Source organism: Loxodonta africana, chromosome 17 (assembly GCF_030014295.1).
Source record: "Loxodonta africana isolate mLoxAfr1 chromosome 17, mLoxAfr1.hap2, whole genome shotgun sequence".
Taxonomy (NCBI): Eukaryota; Metazoa; Chordata; class Mammalia; order Proboscidea; family Elephantidae; genus Loxodonta; species Loxodonta africana.
This window is the reverse complement of record NC_087358.1, coordinates 7,286,957-7,307,375: the sequence shown is the minus strand read 5'-3', so window position 1 is coordinate 7,307,375 and position 20,419 is coordinate 7,286,957. Positions and strand designations below refer to the sequence as shown.

The window sequence follows — 20,419 nt, the reverse complement described above, 5'->3', positions numbered from 1 at the left end:
ATATTTCAAGTAGCCATCAACAGTGAAATATCTTCCCTTATGCATCATTTCATTTCCTGGGACTCAAACGGCAATAAACCAGATTCAAAGCTGCAATCTATGACCTTCCTCTGGTTTTCTCCTAGATTTCTCCTTTGAAAGCAAGATGAAAAAAAGATGACCAAAAAAAATCCTTACTTTTATATTTCCTATGCTAAAAGAAGTATATATTTTTATAGTTTCCTCTAGGTGTCTGAGATTTATAAAGGCTCAACATAGCATAACGGCTAAGAGCATGGTCTCTGAAGCCTGACTACCTGAGTGTGAATCCCTTCTCTGCCATTTACTAGCTGTGTGACCTTGGGTAAATTACTTAACCTCTCTTTCCTCAGTTTCCTCAGCTGTAAACTGGGGATAATAGTATTATTCCTACTTCATAGGATTGCTTTGACAGTTAAATAAGTTAACATTCATCAAAGTACTAATAGCTCTGTGTTTTAGCTGTTACTTTTTTACTATTATAAATAGAAAAAAAAAAACAAAAAACAAAACTCCAGAACGAGTTGAAGGGCTAAAAAATTTCAAAGCAATTCTGATAAAAACTGTAACATCATTATTTTCAGAATGTGACAAAATGATACTAAAATTCATTTGCAAAAATAAACATGTAAGGCTAGCCAGGAAAATTTTGAAAATAACAATAATTATGGGGATAAACTCTGTAAGATAATAAAACAAATTATGGAGCAACAAATATAAACATTTTGGTCCTGGGACAGCAACAGGCAGATCAATAGAAAAGAAGGAAGACTACAATGTCTGACAAAGACTATTTCTAACAAGTCTGGAAGAACTGGATTATTCAACTGGTGTTTGTTTAGCCACTTAGAAAAAAGAAAAGCTGGATATATGTTTAATTTCTTATGCCAAAATGGAAACTATATAGATCAATGATATAATCTAAAAATAAAACAGTTAACGTGTGCAAATATGGTGATTAAAAAAAAAAAGTCCAATGGTGAAGATCTTTTGAAGCATGTTGTGAAAATCATAAAAGCAAACATTGATAAATTTAACAACATAATAATTAAGAACTTCTTGCTGCAAAAAGAAAGAATACAGTAAATAAAGGCGAAAGCAGATTATAAGAAATAGATACTTTTGCTACATGAATGATCACAAAGGTCTAACTTCCTTAACATAAAAAGATATTATGAATCCATGAGAAAAATACAACCCAATAACAAAATGAGCAATGGACACACAACAAAATAACTTAATTTTTTAGGGGTTGATTTTCTGGGTTGTGGCTATTCCAGGCCAGGTACTCCTGGCTTTTCAGGTAGAGGGACTCAAGAACTGCTTTCAGGTAGATCAAGAACAAAGCAGAGAACGTTATGAGAGCTGGAGAGGAACCCAGGAGCCTTCCTAGACCTTCTCCTTCCCTTTCCAGCCTCTCCCAGCTGCATTCCCAGAGGCAGCCCTCTTCCCCTCCAGGCTCCTACCCTCAGTCTGCAAACCTTTGCAGATGGCCTCCATTAGAAACTGTCACCTTCCTTCAAATTTTTGGTAATGTTAATAAAACAGCCTGAGAAGTTATACATGTATTACGATCACATGTGTGTTAATACCCGCTGCCATCGAGTGGATTCCTACTCAGAGTGACCCCATAGGGTTTCCAAGGCTGTAAATCTCTACAGAAGCGGACTGCCACATCTTCCATGGAGCGGCTGGTGGTTTCGAACCTCAGACCTTTCAGTTAGCAGTTGATCGCTTTAAGCACTGAGGAACCAAGGCTCATGTATGTTAACAGCAAAACCAAACCAAAGTTTATTTAAACCCAGAATAACACTCGGGCATGTGGAAAATATTTGTCTTCCAAGGAGAGTGACAGAGTAAATGCTGCCTTTCGAATTTTCTGATTCCTACTTTTTTTTTTTTTTTTTTGAAGTTGTGAAATACGACACAGCACCTTGCTATTCAGAGTGGCTCCTGGACCGGTAAAGACCAAATCACCTGAGAGCTTGTTAGATACAGGGATTCGCAGCCTCCCACCCGACTTCCTAGTAGGATCAAAATCTGTGTTTGAACAAGATCTCCAAGTGATTCACATGCACTTTTTAAAGTTTGAAAAGCACCGCCTACCACAGTGATGCTCAGACGTGGAGGCACACCGGAACCACCTGCGTCGCTCTAAAAATGCTACAGCCTGCATCCCAGCCCCAGGGATCCTGCTTTATTTGGCTGGGGTGCAGTGTGGAACTGAAGGGTTTACATCTTAGGCGATTCCAAGTTTGAGGCCCTAATACAGCGGTTGCTAAACATGAGCACTCTTTGGGGATTTGTTACAAATGCATGTTCTCAGGCCTGCTCAATCAGAACCTCTGCAGGAAGGGCTGCTTTGCTGAGCCTTCCTCCTGACTCTAAGGAGCCCTGGTGGCCCAGTGGTTACGAGCTCGGCTGCTAACCAAAAGGTTGGCCGTTTGAATCCACCAGCCGCTCCCTGAAAACCCTATGGGGCAGTTCTACTCTGTCCTATAGGGTCCCTATGAGTCAGAGCCCATTCCACAGCAATGGGTTTGTTTGTTTTTTGGGTTTAGTGATGCATTCGCAAGCTAAAGTTTGAGAAAAGCCAGGGTCCAGATTCAGTAGGTCTAGGGTGGGAGCCAAGAATTTGCTGCTGCTGGTGGTCAAGGGCCCCACCCCAAGAATCACTGGCCTAGAGCAACTAATCTATGGTTTAATGCGACACAGCTGGTTAGCGAGGGCGCCAAGCCTCAAAGCCACGATTTCTTCCCTTCGATCTCCAACTACCTACCAGCTGTTTCTTGGGAGGCCGTTATTGCCTTGTTTACTCCCACCTTTACCAAACATACTGACTTAAATACAATTCAGAACATGATATTCAAAAATAATTTCTTCTTTCCTCTCCAGATACCGCTCACACTAGAGATACCACATCACACCTATACACCTGTACTCCTTCAGGGCTCTGAAGCGGTTAGCAGGGTTTTAACCCCTGCTGAGAATCTGCATTTCACCCCAAATGAACCTATAGTTTAATAAGACCCCAGGTGATTCTTATGTATTATAACACACTAGCCTCAGGGTCTGGCAGAGCCACGATTTCAGTTTCTCTCCAGCTGCCGCCAAAGATCTGCTCCCACCACGCCTAGAAGGGCCTATAGGAACAAGAAGGGCGAGACTAGGGGCTGAGGAAACCGGATGAAGAAGGTAACGCGGCAGCTCCTAGCTGGTACCTGGGGAAAGAGACCGCCTCTCTTAGGTCCCCGCCTCCGCGGTCCTGAATCTTGCAACCCACTACATCAAGTTCCAGAAGCCCCAAAGCGAGCAAGCAACTGCAAACCAGCTCCTAACCTCTTCCACGCCTTTTCCCGCGGGGAAAGAAAAGTGAGTGTGTGTGTGTGTGTGTATCTTTGTGTGAGGCGGTGATGTGGCGGACGCTGGGGCGGGGCGGGCGCAGAGGTGGCAACTGCCCTCTGGGATTAAAGCCCGCGCAGCACAGGGTGGTGCACGGGAGCTTGTGGCCCCGAGGGTGCGTGGGTCCCTACAAAGCGCCGCTCCCCGCGCGACACTGTAGGTCATATCCTAGGTGGGCACACAGGCCCTCACAAAGCGACCTGCAGAGTCCGCGCCATCGATCACCCCTGCTGCTCCCGGCTTCGCCCGTGCACCGACCTCCCGCTCTCCTTATTTCGCTTCCAGCCGCAGCAGCAGGATCTGCGTCTCCCTGGTGGCGCAGCACATTCCCCAGCGCTGCCCGCGCTCGCTTCGGTGGCGCAGCGCCGAGAGACCCGCTTTAGCCGCCGGACAAAGTCAGGTAGGGACGGGAGGTGGTCTCGCGGGTCCGGGAGGCTCCCCGGGAGGGCCGGGGTGGGGCGGCCCCTCCGAGCACCTGCCGGGAGCCGCGGCCCCAGGGCGGAGTCCGGCAGCGCGGCGGGCGCAGGTCGCGGGGCCGACGCTGGAGGGGGCTGTGGCTCTCCCGCTGTCCCCAGGCTCCGGCTCTCTGCCCCGGCTCCCCCCGCCGCGGGGCCCGCCCAGGGCCGGGGAGGGGCCGCGCCGCCACCGCCCTCCCTTCGCGCTCCGGGAGCTCCGAGCGGCGGGCGGCCGGCGGGACGCAGCAGCTGCGGGCGCTCGGTGTGGGCGCAGGGCGGGGACGTGGCCGCCGCCCGCTTCGCGCCGCCCCTCCCCGTGCCGTGTGCGCCCAGGCGTCGGGCCGGACATGGCGCCCCGGCGCCCGCTCCCCACCCACCCGGCCGCCCGCTCCGCCCTCCCCTCCGCCCCGCGCCGCCCCTGATGGCTCGGACCTCGGCCGGCCACCGCCAGCTCCGCCCGCGCGCCAACGCCGCCGCCGCCGCCGCCCGCGGCTCCTCCTAGCCGCCGCCCGGCTCGGCCCCAGCCGCCGCGGCCCTTGGCAGCCCCGCGCCCGGCAGCTGCGCACGGGAGGCCGGAGTCGGAGCGCGCGTCCCGGAGCCGCCGCAGCCGCCGCCGCCGCCGAGGTAGGAGCCGCGGGAACAATGAGCGCGGCGCCGCAGGGTGGGGGCGGGCGGCAACTTGTGCGAGTCGGGCCGGCCCGGCGCTGGCTGGTTGGCGGGGGGCGCAGCCCGCGGGGTCTGTCTTCACCACGGCCGGAGGCGGGGGTCTGTCTTCACCACGGCCGGAGGCGGCGGGCCGGGCGCGGTAGCCGGAGCTCGGGGGCCTCCGGACTCCCCGCGCCTCCCCGGCGCCCTCGCCTCCCGCCACCGCGGAGCCCCGGGACCCGGTCCGGCGCCCTCCCCCCGCTTTCTCCCATCCCACCGGTGACAGCGCCGGACTCCGCTTCCGGACCCCGGGCCGCGGTCGCCGGCCGCCCAGGGAGGTGCCGCTGGCGCGGGGGCCACCGTGCCGCCAGGTACCTGCAGCTCGCCCACGCGGGGCGCCGGGGCACGCGTGGGCCTGGAACCTGTGGCAAAGAGGAACACAACGTCAGTCCGAGTTAGAAATCGTCTTTCTTTACCGTCTTTTATGAAGAGCAAAGTTGTTCTTTTTTTTCCCGAAGCAGAGGACACATATTTTTGTGGTGAGCATTTTAAACAACTTCTGATTGTGGTTTTACGATCTAAGTTCCTGAAACTTTAGATGTCTGATCCGGCTGGACCCGAGTGTGTGTTTTATTTGAGCGGAAAAAAAAAAAAAAAAAAAAAGGCTTCCCCGTAATGAGTCTGGATTTTGTTTGTGGCCGCTGGAGCTCAGCAGCTGTTGGGGTCTGTGCAGAGCCCCCCAGAAAAGAGGGGAGGTGAGGCTCACTAAGAAACCGGGACCCTGGTATCAGATTAGCTCGTTAAGATGTGGCGAGAAATAGCTTCTCATCGGGAGCAGTTTAGCCGCCTCAGCCTATCTGAGCTCCCCAGAGAGCTGTGGTGGCCCCTGGCAGTTTCATTTTATTATTATCAGTAATGCCGGTCTGTGTTTTAGTTTCCCGGGTTTGACGTGCTCAGCCCCAGCCCCTGCTCCCAGAGCCCTGAGCCATGGTCTCTGTGGGCCCGCACCACCTCCATCCAGCAGGCAGCGTTTTCTGAGAGCCGATCCCCCCTGCCTAGCATCTGGCTGTGTGCTTTGCACGTGGTGACTTGCCAAGTCCGTATCAGAACGTCCCTCCAGCATTGTCTTTTTTTATTCAGTCTAAAGAAGAGGAAGGCCTTTGGGGTAGTTGCCTTAAAAATTGCCTTCCTTGTTAGACTCAAGACAGGGTCCCTCAGAAGCCTCCTGTCTGTGGTTCTTTTCCTTATTCTTCAGCGTTCTTGCTGGGGGGTGGGGGTGGGGGAATCTTGCAGCCCTTCTGGTGTGTTAGTCTTCTGGATGTGACAGTTTCTGACCATGCACTTGGAATGTGGGTATGGCATCCACATGGCTCACTTTATATTCCTTCAGCATCGTTCTGCAGCAAGGCACCAGAATTGGAGTTACTCCAAGCAAAACGGAACGTTTGTGTTTTTAGAATGTCTGGCTAATAAATCTGCTTCTGGGTGAAATAATGGACACATTATTGGGCAGTGCCTGGTTTACTGGGGGAATTGTTGGTGACATGGTGTGTAGATGTCTTCCTCGCCCCCTGCCTTCCAGAATCTCGAACTTGTTTCTTTTATGGAGATGGGAAAACTTGAATACTTGGTAATGATGTAGCTATGCCTTGTAGGGTCACAGGTTCTACAACGCACCTTGCTGTGAGTTGGGGTTTGGTATTTTGCTTGAAAGTTCTGCCACTGTGGGGATCCTTAGAGTTAAGCTGATAATGGCCCTTTCCACAGTGATGCTCTCTCAGATTTATACAGACGTTTAATTCCTTGGTTCATAACAGAATATGCTGCTCTGTAGCCAGACTGGAAACCCTGGTGGCGTAGTGGTTAAGTGCTGCGGCTGCTAACCAAAAGGGTCGGCAGTTCGAATCCATCAGGGGCTCCTTGGAAACTCTATGGGGCAGTTCTACTGTGTCCTACAGGGTTGCTATGAGTCGGAATCGACTCGATGGCACTGGGTTTGGTTTTTTTGGTTTGGTTGCCAGATTTACCAAAAGCAGATTTGAAAATAATGTATCCTAGACACCTTCCTCCTGAGCTATTGCAGTTATCTCATGATTATCTTGAGACTGCAAGCAACTTGGATGAAGCTTTTTGTTTTGCTTTTATTAAAGATGCTGTCTGAGGAAATGGTTCTTAAAAGATAAGAATGAAATATAGCATTGAAAGGTTTTTTTTTTTTTAATGTGGAATTCATACACAAATTCTCACTGAACATGTAACAGTTCAGTTCATTTGGGAAATGATAACATATTTCTTGCTTATGAAAGCTGGACAACGAATAAGGAAGACCAAAGAAGAATTGATGCCTTTGAATTGTGGTGTTGGCGAAGAATATTGAATATACCATGGACTGCCAAAGGAACAAACAAACCTATCTTGGAAGAAGTACAACCAGAAAGCTCCTTAGAAGCAAGGATGGCGAGACTGTGTCTTACATACTTTGGACATGTTGTCAGGAGGGATCAGTCCCTGGAGACAGACATCATCCTTGGTAACTACAGGGTCAGCGGAAAAGAGGAAGACCCTCAATGAGGTGGATTGACAGTGGCTGCAACAGTGAGCTGAAGCATAACAACGATTGTAAGGATGGCTCAGGACCGGGCAGGGTTTCGTTCTGTTGTGCCGTAGGGTTGCTATGAGTTGGAACTGACTCGATGGCACCTAACAACAACAACAAATCTCTGAGGAGGATACTTCTGATACATACTAAAACAAAAAGCAAACTATTCCATCCTGGAGGAGCTTAGCTAGCAGTAGAGAAAAGACAAATGCCTAGTTTTTGCCTGCTGAATACTCTCAGGAAAAACGACATTGTAATTTTCCAAGAGGATGAAGGGACATTTTTGGGATTTATAAGTATTTGCCTGATATTTTCGTAACATGGTGAATGGAGCATTTTAAACAAACCCTTTGTAGTTGGATTTGCTTCTTGCAGAGAACTGCTGAGTATAATATTTTGAGTACTTTAGTATTTAGTACTTTCCCTACTAATTAAGATGTCAACAGTGGTGCCTATCTAACCCTATAAAGTGGATTAAGTCCTTACTACCTTGGGTGCAGAGCTGTTCTGGGTCTTGGTTAACATCTGCCTGGGAGGGGAGGAAATGGGTTTTGCTGTTTTTGTGACTTGTATCTCTTCTGTCCTTTGGTACCTTTGATTAAAAGCCTGCCTATTGAACGTTAAGGGCCGATCAACTTCTTCTTGCCTTTTTTTTTTAATGGTCAGAGTTTCTGTGGTGGGTTTATGCTGCGTGGTTCCTTGATCACAGCCCTCTTGCCCTCTGCCTGGCTGTATAGGCTTGGCTGCCACCCTGTTAACCACTTCCACATGTCCAGAAAGATCAGAGCCAAAAGGATTCCATTCAAATTAAGGGAGACTCGAAGTTTCCCAGTCCTCTTAAATGCTGATTGCAGCTCTTTTTCTTTTTTAAATCAATAAGCCCCCAGAAAATGTTTATTTTAAAGCGGAGAAACTGGCTTTTTTCTAGGACACTTTTGCCCTGTTTTAAGTCATCTAAACATGTTTTGCCAAGTGGATACTTTGAACAAATTGGGTATTTGATACATTATTGAAATAATTATATGCTGAATACTTGATACATGTGAGATAAACCAGAGGACCATCAAGTACAATGTGACTAAAATTGACTGCCTCCTCTCTTCTTCCTATAAACTTCCACGCCAAACTGCAGGTTTCTTATTTTAATGTGGGACGGAAATTACACACAAACTGCAAGATTTGCAAACTAATGTGGAGTTCCTCACTTACACTGAATTGGTTTCATATGTAAAATTGTCGTATTTGCACCAAAAAAAAAAAGCCTCACAACAAACTAGGTGGTTTTTTTGGACTGTTAATCGAAAGTATATTTGACAATTACAATATTTCTTACCACTCTACCTGCAGACCTTTGAGAAAGGCTTTTCATAAAGGCATCTTGTCAATTGTAAGAAAAGACTTACAAATCCAGTATTATGAGGACTTTCATTTTTTGTTCTTGTCCAGTTAATTCAGGATCTGGTACAGCGAGTACCTGGCACATAGCAAACCCTTGGTAAATACATGTTGAGTGAATAATAAACCAGCTGGTTATAAGGTTGTTTCAAGTTAGTCTTTAGGGTTTTTAAGAGAAACTTGATATTTGCAATAATAGGTTGCTGTTCTAGGAATTTGGAATTTTGATTTTGTCTCAATTCCAATCTGATTTAACAGTTTAAACCAGTCCTTGAAGCTGTGTAATATTGTGAAAGGATGCATGCTCATTTAAAAAAAAATAAATCAGGTAATAAAGAAAAGCATGCAGAAAGTAAAGCTACCTGAAATCCTACCACCCAGGGACAGCTACCATGAATATTTATCTGTTCCTTTATATATTCTTTCCATTTTTAAATCCACCTCTGAATTTAACATTATTATTTTTGCTTTTATAGTTTTGGTCTGCATAGATCTAATTTGCTCACCATTTCTTTTTGGAGATTGGAACTTGTTTCTGGGTTAACATTCCTTTTTCCTCAGGTATGTCTTTATATGAGTTCCATTAGGGAGCACCTGTTGGTGGTAACTCAGGTGTTGTGTACCTTTGAATGTCTTTGTTCTTGAATAATGGATTACCTGGGGATGCCCTTCCAGGTTGTCTTCTGGTTCCATTGCTGTGGCTGAGATATCTGCTGTCCGGCTAATTGTTATTGGTAACTAGTTTGTCTTTTCTTTCTGGTTCCTTCTAAGATACTTGTTGCTGTTGTGCAGTTGCACAAAAATGTGTGTAGGTAGAATTTCTTCTTTGCTCCTGTTCTCATTCCTTCTTTTCTGTGTTCTCTCCTTTCCTTTTGTACTCTCATCATCTTCTCAGTTTGGTTTTTGTTTTTTTCTATTGCTCAGTAGTATTTCAATGGCTGGATGTATTACAATTTGTTTATCTATAAACTTTTTTTTAAATTGTGGCAAATATGTAAGTCATGAAACATTTGCCATTTCAAAATTTTCACAAATTCAGCCATCATCATTAACCATTCCTGAATTTTTCCGTCACCCTGGACAGGAGCTCTGTGCCCCCTAAGCGTTTTCCCTTCCTCACATCCAACCCCTTGGAGCCCCGGTGGCACGGTGGTTAAATGTTTGGCTGCTAACCAAAAGGTCTGCAATTCAAATCCACCAGTTGCTCCTTGGAAACCCTATGGAGTTCTTCTCTGTTCTGTAGGGTCACTGTGAGTTGGAATTAACTTGATGGCAACAGGCTTGGTTTTTTCTTTTGGTTTGACCCACCTGCCCCTGGTAGTCACTAATAAACTTTGATGTCTGTATACTTGCCTGGAAACCCTGGTGGCATAGTGGTTAAGAGCTATGACTGCTAATCGAAGGGTCAGCAGTTCACCAGGTGCTCCTTGGAAATTCTATGGGAAGTTTTATTCTGTCCTGTAGGGTCGCCATGAGTTGGAATCAACTTGACGGCAACGGGTTTGGCTTTTTATACTTGTCTATTCTAGATATTTCATATAAGTGGATCATGTAATATTTATCCTTTTGTGACATCTCACTCAGCATAATGTTTTCAAGGTTCATACATGTTATACATGTATCAGGACTTCATTTCTCTTTATGGTTGAATAATACTCTATTGTATGCATGTACCTCATTTTGTTCATCCATTTATCTGTTGATGGGCATTTAGGTTGTTTCCACCTTTTGGCTGTTGTGAGTAGTGCCACAATGAACATGCATGTACAAGTCTCTGTTTGTGTTGCTGTTTTCAGTTCTTTGGGGTATGTATCCAGGAGTGAAATTACTGGATCGTACAGTAATTCTGTTCAACTTTTTGAGGAACCACCAAACAATTTTCCACAGTGGGTGTGCTATTTTACGATTCTACCAGCGATGGATGAGGGCTCCAGTTTCTCCACATCCTCACCAACACCTTATGTTCTCTGTTCTTCTAATCGTAGCCGTCTTAGTGGGCAAAACGTGATATCTCGTTGTGGTTTCAATTTGCATTTCCCTGTGACTGTTGAGATTGAGCATCTTTTCATGTGTTTGTTGGCCATTTGAATTTCTTCATGGTGAAATGTCTGTTCAAGTCCTTTACGTTTTTTTTTTTTTTTGATTGGGTTGTTGTCTTCCTGACCATTTGAGGAGTATGTAGTTTTAGCTTTCATGAATAAAGCTACGATGAACATCTGTGAGCAAGTCTTTGTGTGGAGAATGTTTTCATTTTTCTTGTTGGGTCTCATTGTAAGTGTGTTCTTGACTTTAAGAAACTGTCATCTGGTTTCCAGTGTGGTTGTGCCATTTTGCTTTACCACCGACAAGTATAAGACTTCTGGTTGCTCCAATCCTCACGCTTGGAATTGTGAGTCTTTTTAAATTTCAGGCATTGTGGTGGGTGTGGGGTGGGATCTCATTGTGACTTTATTTTATATTTCACTAATGACTAATGATCCTTTGCCCCGGAGTCTGGGTGGTGCAGTGGTTAAAGCACTCAGCTGCTAACAAAAGGTCAGTCATTTGAACCCACCAGGAGCTCTGTGGGAGAAAGATACGGCAATCTGCCTCTGTAAAGATTTGTAGGCTTGGAAACCCTATGGGCTTGCTATGAGTTGGGATGGCTATGAGTTGGAATCAATGGCAGTGGGTTTTTTTTTTATGACTAATGATACTGAGTATCTTTTCATGTGCTTATTGGACATTTGTATATCATAATTCTTTTGGCTTCTTAATTTTTTTGTCTTTTTTTCCAGCTTTTTTTAGTACAGTTGATAATACAACTAACTGTACACACTTAACATCATCTTATTTTTTAGTTGTAGGTGTTCTTTATATATTCCGGATACCAGTCCTTTGTTATTCTGTGTACTGTGAATATTTTTAACCCAGTCTATTCTCTTTACCTTTTCATTTTTAATGGTGTTTTTTGAAGGGTAAAGTTAATTGGAAAAACATTTTACTTAGCCTAATATGGACTTTGTACAGATCTGAATTTATTCAACTTTGGAAAAATAACACATTTTTTTCTAATTTTATTTTTTGAGAAATATGCGCAGCAAAACATACTAGTTAACAGTTTCAACAGGTACAATTCAGTGACATTGGTTACATTCTTGGAGTCGTGCAACCATTCTCCCCCTCCTTTTCTGAGCTGCTCCTCCCTCATTAACATGAACTCACTGCCCTCTAAGCTTTTGAGCTGCTGTTGTCAGTTTGATCCATCTAGATAGATCTTAAACGAGCATAATGCTCAAGGCAGGCATTTTTTATTAACCTAAACTGTTATTTGGTTTTAAGAAGACTTCAAGGAATATTTTTGGTTTAAGGTTTCAAGATCATCTGAGGGTAATAGTTTCAGGGGTCATCCATCATCCATGGCTCCAGAAAGTCTGGATTCTGTGAGAATTTGAAATTCTGACCTGCATTTTCCCCCTTTTGATCAGAGTTCTTCAGTGGAATCTTTGATCAAAAATATTCAGTAATGGTAGCTGGGCACCATCCAGCTCTTCTGGTCTCATGGCAAAGGAGGCAGTTGTTGTGGAGGCAAGGAAAAATAACGCTTTATCTTGTGTGTGATGTATAGACTAGTATTAATCTGTCCAAGAGGTGGGACTCCATTTACTTGAGGGTGATTTAGCAGTTTTTGTTCTTTCCTAAGTAAAAACTGAGTTGAAAAGAACTAAAAATGAAAAAAAAAAAATTACTACCTTGAAAATGTGGGGAAATAGATGTTTAAGATTATAATCAAATAAACAGATTTCTAAAACCCAAGATTGAGTTGTGTTTGTTCTTTAGTGTACAGGAGGATTATGGGAAAGAAATAAGAATTTTAAAAAAGTGCTTTACATGTAAGTTTACAGAGCAAATTAGTTTCTCACAGAGCAATCAATACACATATTGTTTTGGGACATTGGTTGCCAGCCCCATGCCATGTCAACAGTCTCTGCTTCTCGACCTTGTGTTCCCCATTTCCATTCATCCAGCTTCCCTGTCCCCTCCTGCCTTCTCATCCTTCCCCTGGGCTAGTATGCCCCTTTAGTCTCATTTTGTTTTATGGGCCTGTCTAATCTGTGGCTGAAGGGAGAACCTCAGGAGTGACTTCAGTAATGAGTTACAAAGGTGTCTGGGGGCCATACTCTCGGATTTTTTTTTTTTTTGTGTGTGTGTGTGTGTGAGTTAGAATTTTGTTCTACAATTTTCTTAAGCTCTATCCGGGACCCTCTATTGTGATCCCTGTCAGAGCCGTTGGTGGTGGTAGCCGGGCGCCATCTAGATGCACTGGACTCAGTCTAATGGAGGCTGTGTAGGTTGTAGTCCCTTTGCCCTTTGGACTAATGGGAAAGAAATACCTTGAAATAAAAAAATCCGAGGCTCTGGGTAAAAGGTGAGTTGTAGAATTCTAGAGGTCAGTGTGACACATGTAGGTGGCTGTGAAAGCATCTTAGTTTCCTCTATTTTGGCAGTAATCAGACCTTGATTATATTCTCCTTATTTTCTGAACTAGATAAAATTTACTGAGATCAGGAAATACGTTTTCCTAATTTTTATTTCACCTGCCCATAGAAGATAAATACTCATTGATTTGAATGAAGATTTGTGAAATGAATGCTGTTTATGACAGTTTAGGATAAGGAAGTTACAGGATGGCATCAGAGTTAACAAGAGTTGGGAAGGCTCTGAAGCCAGGCAGACCTGTGCTTATCCATCATCTCTCTGTGATGTTGTACAAGTTGCTGGTGCTCTTTCTGTCACCTCAAGGGAACATTTAAGAGGGCGTTTATCTGCAAGTGACAGAATGTCTGGCTAGGAGCATCCTTAGCCATCAAAGCATTTAGGGGCCTCACGTAACAAGAGAATGGGGCTTCCAGTTTGAGTTGCAACTCACAATGTAATCAAGGTCCCAGTTTCTTTCTGTCCTTCTATCCTTCAGCATGTGGCTTTTGTATTTGGGCTTGTTGCCTAATGGTTAATTAGACAGCTGCAGCCTAATTAGCTGTCATGGCTAATGGCTGCTGCAGCTCCAAGCTTCATATTCCCACACATTTATTGTCAGATGAAGAATGGGACAGGCTTCATCAGACTCCTTTTGTCATTGAGCAAAATCCTTACCAGAAGCCTCCAAGCCAAAACTAAACCCACTGCCATGGAGTGGATTCCAACTCTGTACCTGTGGGACAGAGTAGAACTGCCTCATAGGGTTTCCAAGGCTGTAATCTTTACAGAAGCAGGCTGCCATATCTTTCTCCTATGGAGCTGCTGGTGGAATCCAGCTGCCAACCTTTAATTGGTTAGCAGCCAAGCGCTTTAACCACTTTGCCACCAGGGTTCCCTCCAGAAACCTCCAGCATCCGGAAAGTCTTTGAAGGGGTTTCCAGAGATTGTTTCTGTGCTTTTAAAAAGAGAACAAAGACTGGACTGGATGTGATGTCTGGAAACACTGTAACCATTTTGAGACTATCCTTGGGAGGAAGCTCACAAGAGGATGATGGAGCCCTAAAGGGTCCTTGAGTGCATCATTGAGTCATTGACCTTCTGTACCTGGAGCTGCCGTCATCTGGACTTAGTATTTACCACTTGCTGTTGAGTTGACTGTACGTGCTGTTGAGTTGACCGTACATGCTGTTGAGTTGACCGTACGTGCTGTTGAGTTGACCGTACGTGCTGTTGAGTTGACCGTACGTGCTGTTGAGTTGACCGTACGTGCTGTTGAGTTGACCGTACGTGCTGTTGAGTTGACCGTACGTGCTGTTGAGTTGACCGTACGTGCTGTTGAGTTGACCGTACGTGCTGTTGAGTTGACCGTACGTGCTGTTGAGTTGACCGTACGTGCTGTTGAGTTGACCGTACGTGCTGTTGAGTTGACCGTACGTGCTGTTGAGTTGACCGTACGTGCTGTTGAGTTGACCGTACGTGCTGTTGAGTTGACCGTACGTGCTGTTGAGTTGACCGTACGTGCTGTTGAGTTGACCGTACGTGCTGTTGAGTTGACCGTACGTGCTGTTGAGTTGACCGTACGTGCTGTTGAGTTGACCGTACGTGCTGTTGAGTTGACCGTACGTGCTGTTGACCGTACGTGCTGTTGAGTTGACCGTACTTGCTGTTGAGTTGACCGTACTTGCTGTTGAGTTGAGTCTGGCTCGTTGTGACCCCACATGTGTCAGAATAGAATTGTACTTCATAGGGTTTTCAATTACTGAGCTTCTGGAAGTAGATGACCAGGGCTTCCACCTCTGGTTGGACTTGAACCTCCAACCTTCTGTTAGCAGCCAAGTGTGTTAACAGTTTTTGCCACCTAAGGACTCCAGACTTAGTATAAACCCAACCACACTTGCTGCCATCAAGTTGATTCCAACTCATAGTGACCCTATAAGACAGGGTAGAACTGCCCCATAGAGTTTCCAAGGAGTGCCTGGTAGATTTGAACTGCCGACCTTTTGGTTAGCAGCTGTAACTCTTAACCACTATGCCCACTAGGGTTTCCCCAGACTTAGTATACTAAAGAATAAATCTACTTACGTTCTAATTTTGCTTTGAGTTGGGGTTTTCTGTTATTTCCATCCAAACATCATGATGCATACTTTAATTGGAAAATGGTGTGTATGTCATCTGCCATTTAACATTATAAGAAAATGGGTTTCTACATAAATTAGTTATGTGGAAAGTGATTTAGTGGTTATTACGGATTGATTTGTGTCCCCCCAAAATATGTGTCAACTTGGCCAGGCTGTGATACCCAGTAGTGTGTGGTATCCTCTGTTTTGTAATCTGATGTAATTATCCTCCATTTTATGATGCATTGTAAATCCTAGCCTATGCCTGTGGTCATGGTCCCATTTGGGAGTGAGTTGTCTGTTATATTCATGAGGCAGGAATAGGTGGGATGTATCTTGAGTCACCACCTTACTAGAGGGTGTGGCTCAAGTCACCACCCTGACCACGCTTATTCAAGTTTTCTCCTTATTTGAGTCACACCTTTTATCTTACGAGAGATAAAAGGAGAGAGAAGTGAGCAGAGAGGAGGGACCTCACTACCACCAAGAAAGAAGAGCTGGGAGTGGAGTGCATCCTTTGGACCTGAAGTCCTCGCACTAAGAAGGTCGTAGACCAGGGGGAGGAGTGATGGCTGAGACACACAGAGATATCTGATGAATGCCAGGCCCACAGTTGTTGAAAGGAGATAAGGACCATCTCCCAAAGCTGACAGATAGAGAAAGCCTTTACCCAGAGCCGACACCCTGATTTTGGACTTACAGCCTCCTAGACTGTGAGAATAAATTTGTTAAAGCCATCCACTTGTGGTATTTCTGTTATAGCAGCACTGGATAACTGAGACAGTGGTCATATCACATCACTGGGAAAGAGGAGTTGCTTTTAAGGATGTCAAGTTTTTGACAATGTGTGCAAATCATGCGACTAAGTCTAATAAATTTTATTTGTTTTCTGCTCACAGCTGACCGTTTGGCAGTTTGGATTATAGAATATACTTGAGAGTAACAGTTCATTTCTCTAAGAAGAAATGATGACAGTGTCTGCCACTTCTGTCAACCTGGAATGGTATTTGTCTGCACATTTAATATTGCTTTGGAGATTCGTGAGGATGTTATTAATCAGGGGTTTGATATTCTCCTTTATAATCTTTTCAGAGCATTTGGTTCTCTGGCAGCAGAACCTCATGGGGGTCATGGTTATTAGTGCAGTGAGCTGTTTAGAAATATGAGAATTTGGGGAAATGAGAGGTTTCCTAAAATAGATAAAACAAAACAAAACAAAACCAACCCCACTGCTGTTCAGTTGATTCCGACTCATAGCGACCCTTAGGACAGAGTAGAACTCCCCAATAGGGTTTCCAAGGAGTGCCTGGCGGATTCGAACTGCTGACCTCTTGGTTAGCAGCTATAGCACTTAACCGCTATGCCACCAGGGTTTCCAAATGGATACACACATTTGTAATTTGTGAAGAAAGGTTAAATTATTTCATAATATTAAAGTAAATGAATTGATTGTAATGTAATCAGGTGAAATTACAGAATAATAAGCAACAATATTCCTGTCTGTTTTCATTTAACTGATACAATCTTTAAAAAAAACCTGAGTGTGTATGTATGTATACAGTTAATGTTTTTAGTGCTCACTTCGTTTCATGTTCATTGTAACAGAATCAAATATTCAAGTCTAAAACAAAAAAATCCCTTTTAATCTCACCAAAGACTATGAAAATTTTGTTTTATTTTCATTTGACTTTTGATATATTTGGTATGTTTAGTATTTTTTCCAAAACATATTTTTAAATAAATGGAAAGAATGATGCATGTACATTTAAAAAAACACCTGCTTTTTCCTTTAATGTCACCTGAGTGTTTCTCCATATTAAGTTTTCCTTGAAATTAGACATTTTAATGGCTGTGTAATATCGCTTGGCTCTACATGATGTATTTAACATTGTCGTTTATCAGTCATCTTGTTGTTACCAGTGCTTTATCTATGGAGGGAGTGTCCCTGGGTCTCTTGTTGGAATGTATGGGAAGCCCAGCTCGAACCCTATGAGGCAGAAAAGAGGAATTTCTTAGCTCCTACACCAGGCACCGAAGGGCAGTTCTAGCCTCCGGAATAGAGACCTGGAACCAAAGGTTCAAGCCCCTGGGGTGTTCTGCTCAGTGTCTGGTCTGCTTTGTGCTAAGCATTCTTCATTCTCCTGGTTACCTTTTCCATTACCATTTTGAGCAGGACAGTTTTATTTTTGGGGGGGCAGTAAGTATAGTATTTGTGGCCCATACCTTAATATTCAAGCAGTTCCCCGTCATCCTGGCAGTTAATAAGCTTTGTGCATTTTCAACTATCCCTGGAAGAAGAGTGGTCCCAGACCTGACTGAGAACCACCGAGTTGGTGTTTAGCTCCCCACCCAAGAACTCCTGTTCAGCCGAGATGGGGGCCACTCTTGTGTGTATGTGGGTGTCTGTGTGTGGGAGTTTCAGGGGTAAAAGGATGTGGAAGAGATGGGGAGAGGTGTTGTGCTTATGGCAGCAGCAGCCTTTCCACAGAGGATGGGAAAAAAAGAGACTTTACGGGGGAAGGATCAGCAGGGAAACCAAGGACAGAAATATAAAGAAAAGGCTTCCGTCTTACAACTTCTAGGGCTCAACAAGTTCCTGATCATACATGTTGATGTTTTCACAGAGAGCAACAGTTTTAACATAACGTTCTTTGGGAGTGGTGTCATAAGTAGTTTGTCATCAGTTACATGTTATCCTTATGACAGTTTCCTCCTACCTACGCAGATATATTTTCCAGAGTAGGGGAAAAAGGGATGGAACTGGGGCTTTCTCATTATGAATTTATAGCATAATTGTGCATATACACAAAGGTTGAGAATGGGCCAACGTAGGGGCCAGGAGCCCACCAGGTGGGCATGGAAAGGGGAGGTGTGTGTGCTGTTTTATTTTTTCTAACTTGTAAAGATTTTTTTTACTTAAAAAAAAAAAATTGTCTTAGGCATAGAGATAAGTGAATGCTTGCTATTTCAACGACTTCACATGTACAGTTCAGTGACATTTATTATGTCCATCAGGTTGTCCAACCATCACTATTAAATGTTCCTGAGTTTTTCGTGAAGACTGTTTACCTCCCTCTTGATTCTGTTTGTCAGAAGACTTAGCAACTGAAGTAGTTCGTACCTCTGAGCTCTGATCAGTGCCCAGCAAATAAGGGTTTTTCATGATAATCCCAGTGTGTTAAGGGACTCTAGCCCCTTTATGACAGATCCAGTTCCCGTCCATCTCTCAAAGCCTCCCATCAAAGCAGTGCTGACTTCTGAAGTCCGTTGGCACAGTTTTCATAATACACAGAAGCACTTTGAAGAGTCCTGGGGAAGGGTTGACTCCATAAAGCAATGATGGTGATGGGTATAACTCTGTCCACATTTATAGGATCTTGCGTAGTTACCTCGTTATCCTCTTACGTGTGCATTTTGCTGTTTTCACTACAGTTAGTTCCTAGAGGTTAGGGGCCAGGTCTCAAACTTCTATTAGATCCTCCATGTATTTAGAAAAGAACCTTTCTTGGATTGATGAATGAAAGTCTTTTCAAATGGATCATAGGCAACTGAAAAATTACAATTCCTTATTAATTTCTCAGTAAGTTTTCACAGGTTAAGAAAATAAAGTGGATCTTTTCACAGACATATACTGAGCACCTGTCATAGAGCAGGCGGCGTCCTTGGCACTCATATCAGTGGGCAGAACAGACAAGCTCCTTGTCTATAGGGTGATATGTGTATGTTTTATTTATTTTTGTCCAAATCAAGACATTTCTGATAGGAAAAAGAGAGATGCTAACTGCATGAGATGACAAGAACAAGAGGTGTCTAGATGTATGGTCACCCCAGCCTTTATAGAGTTTTTGGAAAAGTGCCCAAAGGGGGTCGGTGGGGCCACTTTTCCCAGAGAAAAAAACCCTTGTTTGCTGGTGATTGGTCAGGACTGAGAGGAGCCAGCCACTTCAGTTGCTTAATGGCCCTGGCAACACTAGAGAAAACAGGGCAGGTAGAAAGCCTTCGCAAAAAATTCAGAAACGTTTAATAGTGATGGCTGAACAATGTGATGGACATAATGTCACTGAACTGTTCATGTAAAGATGGTTGAAATGACCCTCAGATGGCTGGATGCCCTTGGAATACCCTGGGGACAGGTACAGCTAACCTCCTTTGACTTCAGGTATGAACCCCACCCTTAACTCACCGACTCACTCACTGAGAAGTGGAATTGTTGGGTCCCATGTAGGTGTGTGTTTAACTGAGGAAACTGCCAAGCTGGTTTCCAGGGTGACGGTACCATTTTGTACCCCCACCAGCAATGAGTGAAAGTTCCATCTGCTCTGCATCCTTGTCAGCACTTGGTATTGTCAGTACTTTTTATGTTTAGCCATCTGTGTTGTATAGAGGTATCTCATTATGTTTGTTCATTTTTCTAAACAAACAAAAAATACAGAGAAGCACACCTTTAAAAGGAACTTAGCCCAAGACATGACAGAAAAGTTTCCTGTACCGTCTGACAAAGGCACTATTCGCTGGATGGGTTTTACAAGGATGGATCAAAAAAAGCAATTGTGTTCATGAAATCTGAGGGCCAGAATGTAACAGTGTCAGCAGGAAATAAATGTAGATAAGATGTCAGTTCTGTAGGCTCTATCTCAGAGACCTGGTAGAGTATATAGGTTTGATTTCAGTAACTCTGAAATTCTCTACGTGAAGATACAGTGACAGTTACTGAAAGGTGAAATTACGGAATCACCTAAAACTCAGTGTAAACCAAGGACCAAACCGGTTCCAGTCAGTTCCAACTCATAGCAGCCCTATAGGGCAGAGTAGGGCTGCCCTAAAGGGTTTCCAAGGCTATAAATCCTTATGGAAGCAGACTGCCACATCTTTGTCCTGTGGAGCGGCTGGCGGGTTCGAAGCGCTGACTTTTCAGGTAGCAGCTGAGCGCTTTAACCACCGTGCAACCAGGGCCCCTGTAAGAGGCAGTATAGATGTGGAGAGAAGAACGCAAGTATCAGGGCATCCATTAGTTACCTATTGCTGCATGATGCATTACCCCCATATTTCATGGCTTAAACCAACCATATATATTTACTGTCTTTCACAGTTTCTGTGGGTCAGGACTTTGGGAAGGGCTTAGCTGGGTAGTTCTGGCTCAGGTGTTTACAATCAAGATGTCAGCTGGGAAGGAAATGGACTATGTAGATAACTGAGTCTATGAACAACTGTCTCCTTGCCATGAGACCAAAAGAGCTGGATGGTGCTTGGCTACTGTTATGAAACATTTTGATCAAAGATTCTTTGGAAGAATCCTGATCAAAAGGGAAAAACGTGGAACAGAATTTTTT

General features: G+C 44.4%; 1 protein-coding gene across 3 annotated transcripts in view; it reads left to right on the top strand.

Moving 5' to 3' along the window:
• Positions 1 to 4,402: 4,402 nt before the first annotated feature.
• The window catches only part of FARP1 (FERM, ARH/RhoGEF and pleckstrin domain protein 1), a 381,868-nt gene continuing 365,851 nt past the window's right edge, over positions 4,403 to 20,419 (top strand). For all 3 annotated transcript variants that reach the window (XR_010318171.1, XM_064269973.1, XM_064269972.1), the window contains exon 1: positions 4,403 to 4,499. The gene's annotated coding sequence lies outside the window, so the exon portion shown is untranslated. The remainder of the gene's footprint in view (positions 4,500 to 20,419) is intronic.